Source organism: Chrysemys picta, chromosome 9, assembly GCF_011386835.1.
Source record: "Chrysemys picta bellii isolate R12L10 chromosome 9, ASM1138683v2, whole genome shotgun sequence".
Classification (NCBI taxonomy): Eukaryota; Metazoa; Chordata; order Testudines; family Emydidae; genus Chrysemys; species Chrysemys picta.
Window position 1 is genome coordinate 35857233 of NC_088799.1, and position 18013 is coordinate 35875245.

Sequence of the window (18013 nt, forward strand, 5' to 3'; positions counted from 1 at the left end):
CTGCTGTAGTTGGAGGTGTGGCTGAAATCTGTTTGTGTCTTGGCTATCTCTGGCGTTTAGAATAGCTCCTTGAGCACATTGGCGGCCTGCATAAATTAAAGCAACGTTCAGGCAAAACTTAGTGAGATCAGTGGAAATCTGACCTATATAAGGATTGCAGGATTTGCTTAATATCAGCTAAAGCAGTGTAATATGCAAAGTCAGCTGTTTACAAAGAATGTTTTAATACAGTACTTAGTTTTACGCTCTGTTCAAATCAAACTTTGATTTCGGAGGTTTTGGCTAGGGATCCTATGCGGGGCTTTTCCACCTCTACATTCAGGGATTCATAACTTGATTCAGGAGCCAGAAGTTTCTTGGCACTGTTTCTGCTGAGATTAGGATCAGGATTTTCCTTGTCCCCCAGCAACTCAGCTAGCAAGGAGCAAGAAGTCACGACTTCTCCCCATGACCATATGTGGAAGCAGGCCCACAATGCGGTTATACTGACTCCGAGTCCAAACAGCTGTTCATCCTATTCTTAATGTGCAGGAATATGCTTGCTCCTATCCGGGTTTAGTTTCTATTTCTCCTTTTTCTTATACTGGATTTACGCTAATTTTTGTGGCGGTACCCCTCATTTACCCCTATGTAACTGAGAGGAGTGCCAGGCCCTTAATTCTTAAACGTGAAGGGAAAAAATGTTTCCACAGTCCCAAAGTGTAAGTTTTTTGGTCGGCTTTAATCAAGCATGGAGAGCAAGAGAGAGTGAGAGATATGAGGCCTACATTATATTACAGTCTCCACCCTTTTCTCCTCTCCATGAGAGGTTCATGTAGACTGCATTCTATAGTGTAGTGTGAGCCAATGCAGGCTTGAGTGGACTGGCTGAGCTGCGTGTGAACAGGTCAGCTAGAGGGGAGAGAGCTGTTCCATGACTGGCTGCTTGTGGAAAATACTGTAAAAAGAGAAAAAAGTTTGTGAAAGTGAAAAGCTCAAGCACATACAGCCATGCTCCCCATTAATATGACAAACCCTATCAACCTCCTCCCCGGCCATGGTCAAAACTGCTAACGGTGTCAATTCTATCATTTTGCTCTCAGCTGCTAGCTTTGTTTTGTGTCTCATTTTACGTGAAAACACCTACATAGTCAAAAAGCACTGGTGCTGATGGCTGCAGACGCTAGCTGCAGGTGAATCCCTGATTGTGCCAACTGCAAGCTTCAGTTCAGTTTAAAAATAGAACCATTTATTTAGGGACACAAAAGCATTTGTGTGTAGATAAAATCAGCTGGCTAGCCAAGAAAGAGGGCGTTTCCTTGTGGGGGAGCCAGCAGAAAAGAGGAATAATAATTCAACACCTCTCAAAGAGTGAGTTAACCTGCAAAGGAAACACAAGGCCATTAGCTATTGTGACTATGCCAGAAAGGCCCAAATAGAGATGCTCAATAATAAAGATAATTTATGAGGCTGCATTAAAAAGCAAAGAGGACATATGTTTAAGTTCTGGAGTGATTTTCCTTGAGCTTTATCAAAAATGCAATATTCACTAAACATTGGAGATGGACTGAAACCCCAGATTTGGTATGCAGATGTGGATTCAGATATCAAAGTTTTGAGGAGTTTGTGGTGTCTACAGGTTTGGTTCATCCCATTATAAACATGGCCCCATTTATAACATTTGTACCTGGATCCAGGTTCAGACTTCGAGTACACTTTAGGCTTTTGTTTTTGGATGTGGAGGGAGATTTTCAGAGGCACAAATTCTCATTGACTTGCAGTGTGTGTTAGGTGCCTAGTTGTCATTTCTGCCTTGGAAATCTTCTCCCGGAGAATTTTGGTTTTGGCCCATTCTACAGAAAATATGAGAAGCTATTGTTTCTGGGGGAAACGTGAGATTATAGTGTTCATGTTGCAGAAATAACTGCTTATAAAGGGCCCACTTCTAGAACCCTGATTCACAGTGAGTAATACTCACTCACTCAGGTGCCCTATGGTCTGTAGCAAGACTGGTCCAACAAGAGTAAGAGCTACTCAACTTGAACAAATATTGCAGCATCAGGCCCTAGTGTTGCATAAAACTCAGAGTCCTGAATGACTCTGATTTCCTTTTTAGTAACAGGTTTCAGAGTAGCAGTCGTGTTAGTCTGTATCCGCAAAAAGAATAACAGGAGTACTTGTGACACCTTAGAGACTAACAAATTTAGTTGTCTGTCTCTACGCAAAAGAATTAATGGACACAAATCTGACATCAGGAATCAAAATACTCAAAAACCAGTGGGAGAACACTTTAACCTGTCTGGTCATTCAGTGACAGACCTGCGGGTGGCTATATTACAACAGAAAAACTTCAAAAACAGACTCCAACGAGAGACTGCTGAGCTGGAATTGATATGCAAACTAGACACAATCAACTCCGGTTTGAATAAGGACTGGGAATGGCTGAGCCATTACAAACATTGAATCTATCTCCCCTTGTAAGTATGCTCACACTTCTTATCAAACTGTCTGTACTGGGCTATCTTGATTATCACTTCAAAAGTTTTTTTTCTCTTAATTAATTGGCTTCTCAGAGTTGGTAAGACAACTCCCACCTGTTTATGCTCTCTGTATGTGTGTATATATATCTCCTCAATATATGTTCCATTCTATATGCATCCGAAGAAGTGGGCTGTAGTCCACGAAAGCTTATGCTCTAATAAATTTGTTAGTCTCTAAGGTGCCACAAGTACTCCTCTTTTTCCTTTTTAGTAAATCATTCTTGTCTCTTTTCATTGTGAGCAGGCTCTTTGCCATTTGATTAAAAAAGGGCTCACTTTTCAGAAATCTGATTCTCAGCACAGTACAATGAACATAATCCAAGCATCAGCCTTACCTGATATTGTATTTCCTCATCCAGCCACGGCAGTAATGTAGAGAGATTTTCACAAAAAAAAATTGTATTAGGTTAATGTGAGGTATCTTCAAATCACTGGAACCTGTGCTGCAGAAAGTACTTTGCAAAGCTGCATATCCGTAATGGCTCCCCTCCAAAATCTGGAATTCAAATCTCTGGCAATTGGTAGACATAAATAATGTTTTTTAATATGTAAGGATCAGTTGGATTGTGGGCGGACTGATTCTGGAATATTCATATAATGCATATTGATTTATTGAAATATTAATTTGTATATAAAAGAAATGCTTTTCAGGAATAGTTAGTAGTAATACAATATATTGGACCATAAGGTTGCATGTTTTGATGTTTCCTCAAACACCAAGTGTAATGGGGCTGTCAAGTCAGCAAACACTTAGTTCCCCTGGGATTTTCAGAAGTGCTCAGTGTTGCCCTAACTCTGCTCCAGTTAAAGTTAATAAGAGGTACCTTCAGGGGAATAGAATTGGCCAACCCTGAGTGATTTTGAAAATCCCACTCTTAGTAATTTTACAGGGCCAAGGTTTTCAAAAATTAGGAGCCTAAAGTTAGGCTGCTAAATACATGATTTTCAAAAATCCTATGCTTACATCTCCCATTGACCATTTTTGAGAATCAGATAGGTGCCTAAATATGGATTTAAGAGCCTAAATGTTGGCTCCTATTTTTAAAAAGTCTTGCTTGTGAGTATTATTTGAAGACTTATGGCCAGATTCTACTACTCTTACTCATACTCAGTAGCAATTACTCATGGTGGCCAGTTCTAATGTCCTTATTTGACACTAAAGTGTTACTCAATATGAGTAAGGGATCTGTCTTAATTTTATATAATGGGAACTGCTGACAATTATATTTAGTAACAGCTGAGATTCTGTGTTGGTTTGAGGGCTATTGATTCATCTGAGTGAGTGTTTTACAATGTGTACATTATAGAGGTGCTCCTTCTCAACTGAAGTCAATCAGAGCAGGAGCAGGCATTATAAGTTTCCTTCAGAGGAACAAATTTCTATTCTGAGGGAAAAGAAGACAACTGAAGTATATCACTGTGACTAATGGCCCTAAACATAACTGAGGGACTGTAAGCGGGTCATGTCAGAGATCTAGTGGAGTTAGAAGACCTGCGTCCTATTCTTGGTTTTGTCACTGACCATGGGCAAGTACTTCATCTCTCAGTACCTCTGTTTCCCCTCCTACACTTAGTTTGTCTTGTCTGTTTAGATTCTTAGATCTTCAGCACAGGGAATGTGTCTTGCTATATTTGTACAGTGCCAAAACAATGGGGCCCCGGTCTTGGCTGCAGACTATAGGTGTTATCATGGTACACATAGTAATAATGTTACCATAGTTATTCCAGTTCATGCTGGTGTAACTCCATTTGCTTTGGTAATTTACAGTGGTGTAAATGAGATTAGAATCAGTCCTCATGTATTCAGACAAGGGCATTGTTGGTCTCTATAAATAAAAAAAAATACGAATAACAAAGAATCTGTTGGAGCCTTCGATGCAATCCTGGCACCATTTGGTTTGTAACAACTCTTTCTTTCATCAGACTGAATCAGTTTCTGTGTGGAAATTGTAATGCATTGAATGAAAGCCACAATCTCTGCAAGAGACCAAGTGAACTGTACCAGGCTGCGTCACCGGGATCAAACACCTCTTTTTGCAATCGATATGCTTGTTGGCATTCTCAAGAGAAAGAGATCATGGGCTGTTTGTGCATGGAGACTAAGGCCTTGGCTACACTTACCCGCTAGTTCGGAGGCTGGCAATCGAACTTCTGGGTTCGACTTATCGCGTCTAGTCTGGACGCGATAAGTTGAACCCGGAAGTGCTCGCCGTCGACTGCGGTACTCCAGCTCGGCGAGAGGAGTACCGCGGAGTCGACGGGGGAGCCTGCCTGCCGAGTGTGGACCAAGGTAAGTTCGAACTAAGGTACTTCGAACTTCAGCTACGTTATTCACGTAGCTGAAGTTGCGTACCTTAGTTCGAATTAGGGGGGTAGTGTAGACCTGGCCTAAGTTGCCCTATCTCCCCTATAAGCAGATGGAGACCCCCCACTCCTCTAGACCTTTCTGTTGGTAGGAATGTGTATAGGTGGGAATACTAAGTTAGGGATTTCAGAAGAGGGATAGAAACTGAACTGGGCTGTTAAGAGAAAGCATGACATCCGTAACTATGGAACAGCTACCATTGCCCAATAATAAAAGATCATGGAGAGTAACTTTAGAAATTGAAACGATGTCTGTGACACACTTTGAAGCAGGTGAGTGTGGTAAGACATGCGAGCTATAAAAGAAGCAATTTCACAATAGGAATAGTACCAGAGGGAACAGTTTGGAAGATAAGATGAAACATCTGATTTTGGAAGATTTAATTCCCCTAAAGAAAATCTAAACTTTTTACTATAATATTAAGAGTCCAGTGAAATCCTCTTAGAGTGGCAGCACAAGAATAATCCTCTTCCTTTGTATTTCTGCTGTTTCTTCTTAGGTTAATCCATGTGTGTCACCATTGCTATTATTACTGTAGTACTAAGAAGACCCCAGCATGCCAGGTAGTGTACAAACACATAGTTCCTGCCCAGAAGAGTTTACAGTCCAGATAGATAAGACACACAAAGCTTGAGGGGAAACAGAGGCAAAAATAGCTTACCTAAAGTTAGTAGCTTAGGTGGGAATAGAACTCAGGTTTTCTAAGTGCCTATTTGCTGTCTTTGCCACAGCACCACAACATCCCCTATCCTAGCTTTAAATACAGAATTTGTGGTATAGAGAACAGGTATATCAATTTTGTATTTCTAAAGCAATGAAAAAAAGGCATAGAAACATGACTTTATCCTGTGGTAAGAAACACAGTAAGAATAATGTGATTACAATGTTTTATCTAACCGTGGAGACTAGTGCCCCAAAACAAGTGGCGAGAGAACAGGTCATAGGAATATGCCTGCTTAGTGTTTTCCTGATTTAATAAACAGGGAGAAAACATGTGCTCCTTCCTAGATCCTCCCCCCTCCTTCCTACTTTTACATATACAGGAGCAAATCTTATGGTCTGAGTTCAGGCAAAAGTCCCTTTGTGGTCAATGAAGGATGTATGGCCAGTTCTGTGAGCTCTACCATGTACCATAATATCTGTAATGCTGCTTGCATGGAATACCTCTATATAGCTATGTCTGTGTAAAGAGCCATATTTTGCCTGCCCATAGTGCAGGGTTTTGGGGAGGGCACATGGAGCACAGCTCCATAAAAAGACCAGGTGCTATAGCAGTCCCTGTGCTCCACAGGGCGCAAGACTTGCACTTTCTTGGCACCTTGGGAGTACAAATCACTGAAAAGTTAGAGGGGCAGAGGTATGACCAGGGCTTACACCACAGCAATCCTCACCTGTTTGCAGAACTGGTCAACTGCACTAGGGGAGCACACGGTATCTGTATGATGCAGAACTGAAGAACTGTTTTGCCATTGACTTCAGTGGGGCCAGGATTTCACTGCAGAACTCTTCCTGGGTTAGTGTGGCTTTGTACTAGCCCCTGCTTCGTACCAGCCCCAGTCCTAATAGAAACAACCAAACCCATAACCTTGTTTATCTCAGAACTTTGGGGAGGAAAAATAATCCCATGTTTCTCTCTCCATAGTGGAATAAGTTAAAAACCTCCTTTGTTGCCTGATAATGTACATAGATTTGGCCTCTATTGTTTTGGATCTTTCTGGACTCTATGATGAACTAAAGAACGATAATATTACACCCAGGGCCGGCTCCAGGCACCAGCCCACCAAGCATGTGCTTGGGGCGGCACCTTGAGGGGGGCGGCGTGGCGCTCCGGCCCGAGAGCGGGGCCGCAACTGGGCTCGCCACCCTCCCCCCGACGCTCTGGCCGGTCGGGGAGAGCGGAGCCGCGGCGGGCTCGCCGCCCTCCCCCCGGCGCTCTGGCCGGTCAGGGAGAGCGGGCCCGTGGCCGGGCTCGGCCCCCTCCCCTGCTGCGCTCCCCGCCGGGGGCGGGGGGTGGCGGGAGGCTTTTTTTGCCTGGGGCGGCAAAAAAGCCAGAGCTGGCCCTGATTCCACCCACCGGCATACTGTCTGTGGGTATGGGCAGAGATCTAATACAGTACTGTTTTCCAGTCCTCAGTGATGTGTTAGGAACATTTAGTTTGTTAGTTATGTTGTGTTCATGATTCTGAACTTTCTATGCATGTTCATACCAAGCACGTATATTTAGGCAGTCTATTTAATGACAATCCCTGGGCTGAGAGGAAGCGTTATTGGTAGCATTGTCATTTCCTTCATTGGATGATTTGTTTTTATTTGCACTTCCTATTGTTGCCATCATATTTATTTTTGATTAATTCCCATTTTCCTATCAGTGTTAGCACTGGAAATTCCACCCCAGCTCTTCATTTCTAGTTTTCTACTGTGTCTGTCATCCTTTGTATTTTAAAGTCTAATTTGTGAACGCAATTAGAATTTATGACTGATGTGTCTACTGTGAATCAGCGCCGACACTCAATTTTTAATGACTCTTCATGAAAAGTTTAGTGAGTTTCGGGAACAAGTTTCTAGGAATGTTCGTGCACTATTGATGAGACGATTTATCATAATTTGTGAAGTCATGGGTTCTGTCTGAATGTGAAACCCTGTGGGGTCCCACCCGGGATGTACAACTGCAAATCTCTTGTTTTAACATGCTTCTCTTTTCATATCCTTACAAATGGTGGCTTCCCTACCTCATGGTGAGGCAGCTCCTTTCAATGGTAAAATGAGTATATCAGTATCTTTATATTTTGGATTTTCCTGGAGCAGCATGGAGGGCTACATTCTCTGCTATTGCAATTTGGTATAGCCAGGGCTGGATTAAGCATAGGCACTATCAGTCCAGGCTTAGGGTTGCAGCTCCTGGAGTCAAATGATTACTAGAGCTGTATGGGAGCTGGAATTTCCATTTCATGGTAATGCCCATGATTCTGAAATTTGTTTTCATTGATCATTGGAACAAATTATAAAGAATTTTGAAATTTTCCATTACATTTGTTTTTAAATTTTGTTTTGGATCAGTCAACATTTTTTATTTTGATTTTGACTTTTTATTTTTCTATTATAATCTAATGTAACATTTCTAAAGGAAAGGTCATTTCAAAATAAAAACTGAAACATTCTGTTCTGCTGACGTCAATCGTTTTTTCAAAATATGATTTGGTCAAAATTGACATGTTCTTGAAGAACACTTCAGTATTGATAATTGGATATTTTTGGACCAACTCTAATGATTAGAATCTAAGCTCTCATTTTAAGGAAAAAATTAGGCTTTTAGTCCTAACAAAGAAAAGCTTGAACATGTGACTGATGGTTACCAATGCAGTCATGCCTGCCTGAGTCTTCAGGCAGCCTGAAACAACAATTCAGAGTGGTGTGAACAGTTATTCCATATATCTAAATATGGTGTTAACATCAAACCCTCTGGTCTGGGTGATCTTGCCACAACCAACCCAGCAGAAAACTCTAAGAATGGAGAAGAGTGCAGTGGGCCCAGCTCCCCACTCAAATAGTCTACATTTCTGTCATCCCTGCCTCAGAGAGATGGGGAGAGCGTTGCTAACACCATTCTAAGTGGGCAAAGGCACAGTGCAGGGTTGGGCCATGGGGGTAGAGTTGAGGATGGCCCATGTCATAGTTTCCCTAGAGCTCCAGATTGCCTTTAATCCAGCCCTAAGTGTAGCTCAATTGGCTTCAATGCATCAGTTGATATGAGTTAAATTATAGAAATTGGAATTGTCTCAGCAAAGAGTTTGAGTCAAAGAATTTTTTTTATAAACTTATCAAAAGCTTATAACTTAAGACCCCGATTCTGCAAAGATGCAGTCACATGCTTGCCATTAGGCACATGTGTAGTCACATTGAAATCATCATGTGCTAGCCACAGGATCACTCACATGTGTAAAGTCAAATATGGGCATAAAGCTGTGCAAGATCAGGCCTAAAGAGATTAACAGCATAAGATCACTAATAATAATGACAGGTTGCAGAGGAACAGCCAGAGGTATACAGCAAGGGCTAACTGGGATCCTCAGATGTGTATGTCAGTTTTCTTGTCATTTAAAAAAAACTCTAGAAAATATATTTGGGGCAAAATCCTACCAGTGTTGTGTGAATGTGTGAGGGGCAGGAGCACTATAGAGAGCCTTTCCCCTGCACAGAACACCCACCCAGCAGTAGGGCAGCATGATCTATTGTATGAGGAGGCCCTGCAATCATCTTTGAAAAAATTTTCTCCCCCCACCCAGGGGATTGGCCAAGTGCTAGGTGCCCCCAGCCCATCCATGCAATTGGCAGCAGGCATGCTGGAGAGAACGCAACCATTCCTTTCTGGAGCAAAGTAATGAGAGCTGCTAAATGCATTGCCTCAGATTCCCTGAGCAGTCCTGAACTGTACTAGCAGGTTGACTCTTTGACTTTCCAGTGGATTATGATTAATCTGCTTTGCTCCCAGCCCTTCCCTCTGCTTTGCGCCTTTGGTGAGCTACATATCTGCTTGTATCTCAAGGGACTTCCCATTTTATTATCTCTTTGACATTAATAGGACATGTACAATATGCCCTGGAAAGCTCTTTGGGGCAGGGACTGTCCTTTTATTGTGTTTGTACAGTGCCCAGAACAATGGGGTCCTGAATCATGACTGGGGATCCCACCCACTAAAACTACATCAATAATAGTAACAAAAATGGGAAGGAATAATTTGTCATGAATTCAGAGGGCCCCCTGAATACAACAATGCATTTGAATGGAATCTGCTGCTAAATTTAATTTCTTGGCTCCACTAATTATTCACAATTCTACAAAAATAGTTTATTTGGGGCTCAATTCTGCAAGCTGCTGAGTGCCTGCAGGGCCGCTTGGAGTTGCTCAGGGTTGAGCCCTTATTGCCTAACTTTTTCCTCTTAATGAAACTGTTGATCTTCACTCATTTGTGACGGCAGCTTGGAGTTCTCTGAACTGGCAAACACTTTGGAAGAGATGTTACTGTCGTCTTTCACAACAGTCAGCACTTTGGAAACATTCCCCTTGAATGATGTTAAAAACAATTCCAGTTTCTATAATTTAACTCATCCATATCATGAGCACCAATAAACTAAACCGCTACAGATTCCAGGTCCATATCTTGCCAAGAGCTGGCATTATGTTCTGAGCCAAGTAACTCATTATAAACAATGAGTATTTCAGTCCGACAAGTGTGCACAGTCTTGCAGGGTGTGTGTGTATGTATATAGCTGGCACTGGAAGTGATGAGTTTTAGATCCTTGCATTCTGAAAGATATCAACAGAAATAGCTACTAAAGCTGTGCTGTTAGAGAAAAACATGTATTTACGCGGGGTTCAGTTGGGCATGATCTATGAGAACTCATATATCAAAAAAGAGTCGGAGACCCAAGTCCAAGAACCATTTACTGTGTTAGTTTACAGGGTGTAAAAGTATTAGGATATCAGAGGTTAATGTATGCACCTAGTCTCTATGTGTACAGTGTTCTTTACAACACTATTGGGGACCCTTAGAAAAGTCACTATAGGATTTAAAATGTAATGTTGAAGATATCAGGGTATGGTGCATGGAGAGGCCCAGGAGAGAAACAGAGACATAAAGGAGGGGAAGTTGGATGGGAGAAAGAGAGAGAGAAGGAATCCTAAAGGAAGGGAAGAAAAGATGGACACTGAAATACTGCGCTCCACCATTTGTTTCTAAAATTCTGTCCATCCTGTCAATCCTTCTAAGAGGCGGGAGTCTGCATTCTGCTGGAGCAGTGCCTAGCCATTTGTTGATCCAGAATTAGGATTATGCTTTTTGGGAGCTGGGCCACAGAGGTGTGGCCAAAACCACAGAAATCAAATATTTGTATTAGAGTACAGTCGTAGGTAAGTTACAGTGCTGACTAGCTGATAAATCAGCATTCCCTCTGTGTGGTGCACAGGCACTTTGTTTTCATCTTAGGTAAAAGGTGAATTGTTATATTCTCTTCCTGATGCGTAATTTCCACTCCCATGAATAGGGATTATTAATGAATCAAGGGGAGTCTTAAAATTACAGCCCTGCATGATATGATGTTTCAGAAAGGTGCCCTTCTCTCAACCGAGACCCCTTTTCTTTTCTCCAACTTCTCTGAAATGGGCTCAAGAAAAGACTGCAAGAAGGGAGAACCTGCCATCACCATGACTGATACCTGTGAGCAACATTCCCATGCACTCAGCCATAACTTTTATGAGAGGATTCCTGGTGGGAAATTTGGCCAACAAGACAAATATCTTTAATGGGACTAAAGGCCAAATCAGCACAGTCGCATTGACTTTGATGAGCTATTCCTTTTTACATCAGTTGAGAATCTGGCCCTTGAAGAACTGCTTTCTCAGCTAAAACAAAAGGATTATAGCAACAAGAATATCAGGTTCTCCACTTCTGTGTACCCCTAACTGTTTCTGACAGGTGACTCTCTGCCTCTGTTTCTGCTAGCAAAGGAGAAACCGTTGCTAAGTGCTACACAGGGTATGCAATGACACACCACCTTTTTTGTCCTTTTTATCCCTTCCCAATGCAAATCACATGATTGTTATAAATCTGATGAAATGTTGCCAGACAAGAACCCCAAAGTAAATGCAAGCCACTAGATACGAAGATATAGTTGCTCATTTAACTCCCATCAGCTTCTTACCTTCCATGCAAAACCTAAATGTATATCGTCAAGGAGTCTTCTGCTCCTCTTCTTTCAGGACTACTGAGAGCTCTTCTTAGGGAAATGGGTTCCCATACTTTTTACAAGGGTGAAACGCCTGTGGAAGCTACTGGAACTTCAAGTTTTGCTTGAGGCCTTGTCTACATTATGGAATATCCCATCCTGGCAATCTGTGGCCTGCAATCAGTGTAACTGCATTGGTACTGCTAACACTTAAGAGTAGACAAGGAAATGTTAGTGTTTGCACTGATTGAACTAATTGGGATGTTCCCCTTTCAAGTCCTTTTAGTTTAATTGTGCAGACTCCAGCTAGCCTTTGTTTATGCTTAGGGAGTTAGCAGATACACTGATCACGGCCACCAATAGCTGAATTTGTGTTGTTCCTGACCGAAGACAAGACCTGAGTAAGGAATAAAGGATGCTTGCCATGGAAAGAAAAAAACACAGCTTACTGGTAACCCATCCCTTTTGCAGTCTGAAGTCATCCTGGCCCAGACATGGTACAATATTTAGAGGAAGAGGGAAAGGAGAGAAATTTATTATTGTATTTTAAAGCTGATCCCCTGTGTTAGTGTGTCTGTTTCCAGTATTAGAGCCTAAATAAGTAACTAAGCAAATGTATAAAGCTGTAATTGTATCCTTGATTTCATGTTATACAATAAGATGATTTATATAATTTTCTCAAGTAAGATACTTTATATATCTTTCCAAAGTGTCTCCACCAGCTTTGGCCCCAACAATTGCTTTAATGACTGAGGCTGACCAAGAGGCCACACAGTCTTCTTTAGTAACTTAGCCACGAGATGTGATCAATCATTTGGGTACTGTCAAAGAATGTATTTTACACTTCACTGGCAAAACGTTTGATCCAGACCTGGTTACTGGGCTCTAAACACGCTGTTGTTTACTGTGGGTTTTTCAGATGAATTTTGCTTTTTAAAAATGTTCCAGAGAAATCATTTTTTTTCCTAATAAGATTACGAAGGTACAAAGCAAATGTTTGGCCTCATTGGGAAATTAATTATGTGGAATGACTGATATGTTGCTGGAAGAATCAAATAATAAAATACAGTGTTGCTTGTCTACATCTGACAACGTGGATTTCTTGTGAAAAATTGCTTGAAGTCCTGGATAGCACCCAAATGTGAAATCTTGTGCTGGCTGGAAACAGTGAAATTCTTAAAATGGCTTCATCTGAAATGTTACAACTAGGATTCTTGGCTGTAGGTTAAAATGGTTAAAAAAACAGTATTATTCTAGGAAAAATTAGAGTGAGATGGCAAACTCCGAACTCATATTGGTGAGGAATTACATAAATAGTGTCCTTGAATATTATAGACAATAAGGGTTTGTTTCTTCTTTAACACCAGTTTTACACTGGGGTAACTCGTTTAACCTCACCACTGATTTGCACTGAGGTAAGAATCTGATTCTGTTCCCTCTACTCCCACTGAAGTCCGATCTTAAGCATACTGTAAAAAACTCACACTGAAAATACATGCAATGTATAATTTTTGCACTGTGGAAAATTGTTTGCGAAGAGGGCCAGCTTTCCCTAGAGACAGGGTGACCATGTTTCCCTATGCTGAATATGGGATACTTGGTAAAATTACTCATATTCAAGTGAGTTCAATGGCAATCAATCAGAACTGTGTAGTAGAAACGTTCTAATTAACGTCAAGTTGACTGAGCTCCCATTAAAAAGAAATACTGCATAGTTGGATTCTTTTTATTTACTTTCTTATCTTTAAGGCTTTAAGGTTCACACGGGGAGAGGTGACACACACACTCCTGTACACCTCTCTTACACGGGTGGGGAGGGGTTGGCCAACCAACCCGACCCTCCCTGCCCAGCACTCTCTGCTCCTCTGCCTGGTGGGGCCCCCGGGATGGACCCACTTATCCTGGTATTTGGCACTGTCTTCGTGAGGGAACACTTGCGGGGGGACACACAGGGTCACATGCCCCCTCCCCCAGATTTCTGCCAGGGTTCACACCAGAATGTCGCCAGCAGCAGCCATTCGGCACTGTGTGGGAGGGAAGGGATGGGAGCTGCTTCCAGCTGCAGGGGAGGGGGATGGGAAGGGATGATCAGGCCGGTGTCTTTGCACAGCTCATTTCTTTCTCACCTCCTCCCCTGTGGCTGGAAGCAGCTCCCATCCCTTCCTTCATGCACCCAGTCAAAAGGCAGCTAACACTTCCTCCAGGCTGCTGCTGGCCACCGACATAACCCAGCCACCTCCTGGCCTCCCCCTCTCCCTTCCCCCCCAGCCCCCATCTTGCTACAGTGCAGGCAGGAAGGGATTAAGCCCTAAGGACACATTGTGCACAAGGAAATCCGACTGCCAGGGCTTCAGCAAACCCGGCCAGAGAGGTGGCTCAGCACGGGAGGTTGCCTAGGGGACAGAGCAGCTCCATGCTCCCTGGGGGGATGGGTGAAGAGGGTGCTAAGCTCCTGCCTGGGGGATTGCTGTGGAGCCTGCAGGGTCGGGGCGCAAATAGGCTGGAAATCACTTCCCCTCCTGCCACTCCAGATCTTAGCTGAGGGGTGGAGAGGCTACTCTGTGCCAGTGCTGTGCAGGGCTTTGACACACGCAGGACTTGGCGAGGCCCTGCTAGCCGAGAACCGGCACGCAACAGGGGCTATGCTGATGGGCCATCGGGGGAGCGGCTGGCCCAGCATGCTGCAGTTTTTCCCCGCCACCAGAACACCCACCCCCATCATCGACCACTGGACCCTCTCACTCACCGCTGGTGGGCGGGCAGCTGGCGAGCAGGGATCCAGCCAGTAGCAGGACCCTCCAATACTGATGGGGGTGGGGGAGGCAGGACAGAAAATATGGGACAATTTGCCCATCTGTAAGAAAAAGTCAGGCTTAAATACAGGACTGTCCCTTTAAAAATGGGATGGCTGGTCACCCTACGTAGAGATCTCCCACATACAGGCTTTGTCTTGACTAGATAAAAGTTGTGATGATAAGATGTGTTAGCTAATGTTATAATATCATGATAATACCTAGCCCTTACAACGAGTTTGTCCCAGGGAGTTTGAGATTTAAGATGAGTTAAGATTTTTAACATAATTCAAGACAAACAATTTTTTTAGTGACTTCTTTTATGGCCCCAGAATGGAGACTATTTAAAAAAAAGTAAATCTATGGGCATGCACAGCCAGGCAGTAGATAAGGCCTGACAAAAGGCTACTTGCATAGGATCATAGAAGCATAGTACTGGAAGGGACCTTGAGAGGTCTTCTAGTCCAGTCCCCTGCACTCAAGGCAGGACTAAGGATTATCTAGAGCAGACGTGGGCAAACTACGGCCTGCGGGTCACATCCAGCCCATGGGACTGTCCTGCCCGGCCCCTGAGATCCTAGTCCCCGACCCCTCCCCTGCAGCCCTGCCACCGCGTGGGCTCCGCTGGGCAGCGTGGGGAGCGCAGCTGGCTCTGGCCAGGTGTCACTGCTGTGAGCTCCTGCTGCTGGTAAGGGGGCGGGAAGCGGGGGAGAGGGGGTTGGGTAAGGGAGTGGGGAGTCCTGGGGGGCAGTCAGGGAGGAGGGGGCGGTTGGATGGGGTGGAGGTCAGGGGATGGGGAACAGGGAGGGTTGGGAGTGGGAGTTCCAGGGGGCCTGTCAGGGAGCGGGGATGTGGATAGGGGTTGGGAAGGCAGTCAGGGGACAGGGAGCAGGGAGGGTTGGATAAGGGGGTGGGATCCCGGGGGGCAGTTAGGGGCAGAGGGTCCCGGGAGGAGGTGTTCAGGGGACAAGGAGCAGAGGATGGTTGGAGAGGGGGTGGTAGTCCCCGGGGGGCTGTCAGGGGGGCAGGGGTGTGGATAGGGGTTGGGCACTCAGGGGACAGGGAGCAGGGGAGGTTAGATAGGGGGTGGGTGTCCTGGGAGGGGGCAGTCAGGAGACAAGGAGCAGGAGAGGTTGGATAGGTTGGCGGTTCTGAGGCGGGCAGTCAGGGGGCGGGAAGTGGGAGGGGGTGGATAGGGTGCGGAGAGCAGGTTGTTTGCGAAGGCACAGCCTTCCCTACCCTGCCCTCCATACAGTTGTGCAATCCCGATGCGCCCCTCAGGCCAAAAAGTTTGCCCACCCCTGATCTAGAGTGACCATCTCTGACAGGTGTTTGTCTAACCTGCTTTTAAAAATCTCTAATGACGGAGATTCCACAACTTCCCTAGACAATTTATTCCAGTGCTTAACCATCCTGACACTTAGGAAGTTTTTCCTAATGTCCAACCTAAACCGTCCTTGCTGCAAGTTAAGCCCTTTGCTTCTTGTTCTATCTTCAGAGGTTAAAAAGGGCAATTGTTCTCCTTTCTCCTTGTAACACCTTTTATATAGTTGAAAACTGTTATCATGCCCCCCCTCAGTCTTCTCTTCTCCAGACTAAACAAACTTGATGTTTTCAATCTTCCGTCTAGGTTGTGTTTTCTAGACCTTTAATCATTTTTGTTGCTCCTTTCTGGACTTTCTCCAATTTGTCCACATCTTTCCTGAAATGTGGCACCCAGAACTGGACTCAATACTCCAGTGGAAGCCTAATCAGCACGGAGTAGAACAGAAGAATTACTTCTCGTGTCTTGCTTACAACACTCCTACTAATACATCCCAGAATGATGTTTGCTTTTTTTGCAACAGTGTTACATTGTTGATTCATATTTAGCTTGTGATCCATATGACCCCCACATCTCTTTCCGCCGTACTCCTTCCTAGGCAGTCATTTCCCATTTTGTATGTGTGCAACTGATTGTTCCTTCCTAAGTGAAGTACTTTGTATTTGTCCTTGTTGAATTTCACCCTATTTATTTCAGAGTAGGGCTGTCAAGCGATTAAAAAAAATTAATCACAATTAATTGTGCAATTAAAACATTAATCACATGATTAATCATGCTGTTAAACAATAATAGAATGCCATTTGTTTAAATATTTTTGGATGTTCTCTACATTTTCAAATACATCGATTTCCATTACAACACAGAATACGAAATGTACAGTACTCACTTATATTTATTTTTTATTACAAATATTTGCACTGTAAAAAACAAAGGAAATAGTATTTTTCAATTCACCTAATACAAGTACTGTAGTACAATCTCTTTATCATGAAACTTGAACTTACAAATGTAGAATTATGTACAAAAATAACTGCATTCAAAAATAAAACAATGGAAAACTTTAGAGCCTATGAGTCCACTTAGTCCTATTTCTTGTTCAGCCAATAGCTCAGACAAACAAGTTTGTTTACATTTGCAGGAGATAATGCTACCCGCTTCTTGTTTACAATGTCACCTGAAAGTGAGAACAGGCATTCGCGTGGCACTGTTGTAGCTAGTGTTGCAAGATATTTACATGCCAACTGTGCTAAAGATTCATGTCCCTTCATGTTTCAACCATCATTCCAGAGGATGTGCTGATGATAGGTTTTGCTCAATAACAATCCAAAGCAGTGCGGACTGACACATGTTCATTTTCATCATTTGAGTCAGATGCCACCAGCAGAAGGTTGATTTTCTTTTTTTTTTGATCGTTCAGGTTCTGTAGTTTCCACATCGGAGTGTTGCTCTTTTAAAACTTCTGAAAGCATGCTCCACACCCCATCCTTCTCAGAGTTTGGAAGGCATTTCAGATTCTTAAACTTGGGTCCAGTGCTGTGGCTATCTTTAGAAATCTCACATTGGTACCTTCTTTGCATTTTGTCAAATCTGCGGTGAAGGTGTTCTTAAAATGAACAACATGTGCTGGGTCATCATGTGAGACTGCTATAACATGAAATATATGGTAGAATGTGGGTAAAACAGAGCAGGAGATATATAATTCTCCCACAAGGAGTTCAGTCACAAATTTAATTAACGCATTATTTTTTTAACAAGAATCATCATCATGGAAGCATGTCCTCTGGAATAGTGGCCGAAGCATAAAGGGGCATACGGATGTTTAGCATATCTGGAACGTAAATACCTTGCAATGCCGGCTACAAAATTGACACATGAACGCCTGTTTTCACTTTCAGGTGACATTGTAAATAAGAAGTGGTCAGCATTATCTCCTGTAAATGTAAACAAATTTGTTTGTCTGAGCAATTGGCTGAACAAGAAGTAGGACTGAGTGGACTCGTAGGCTCTAAAGTTTTACATTGTTTTGTTTTGGAGTGCAGTTATGTAACAAAAAAAAAATCTGTATTTGTAAATTGCACTTTCACAATAAAGAGATTGCACTACAGTACTTGTATGAGATGAATTGAAAAATAGTTTCTTTTATCATTTTTACAGTGCAAATATTTGTAATAAAAATTAATACAAAGTGTACAGTGCTCACTTTATATCCTGTGTTGTAATTGAAATCAATATATTTGAAAATGTAGAAAAAACATCCAAAATATTTAATACATTTCAATTGGTATTCATTG

General features: G+C 43.0%; 1 long non-coding RNA gene across 1 annotated transcript in view; it reads left to right on the forward strand.

Moving 5' to 3' along the window:
• Window positions 1-2093: 2093 nt before the first annotated feature.
• Window positions 2094-18013, forward strand: part of LOC135973690 (uncharacterized) — a 72441-nt gene continuing 56521 nt past the window's right edge. The window contains exon 1 of the long non-coding RNA XR_010590663.1: window positions 2094-2456. This is a non-coding gene — a long non-coding RNA (uncharacterized LOC135973690). The remainder of the gene's footprint in view (window positions 2457-18013) is intronic.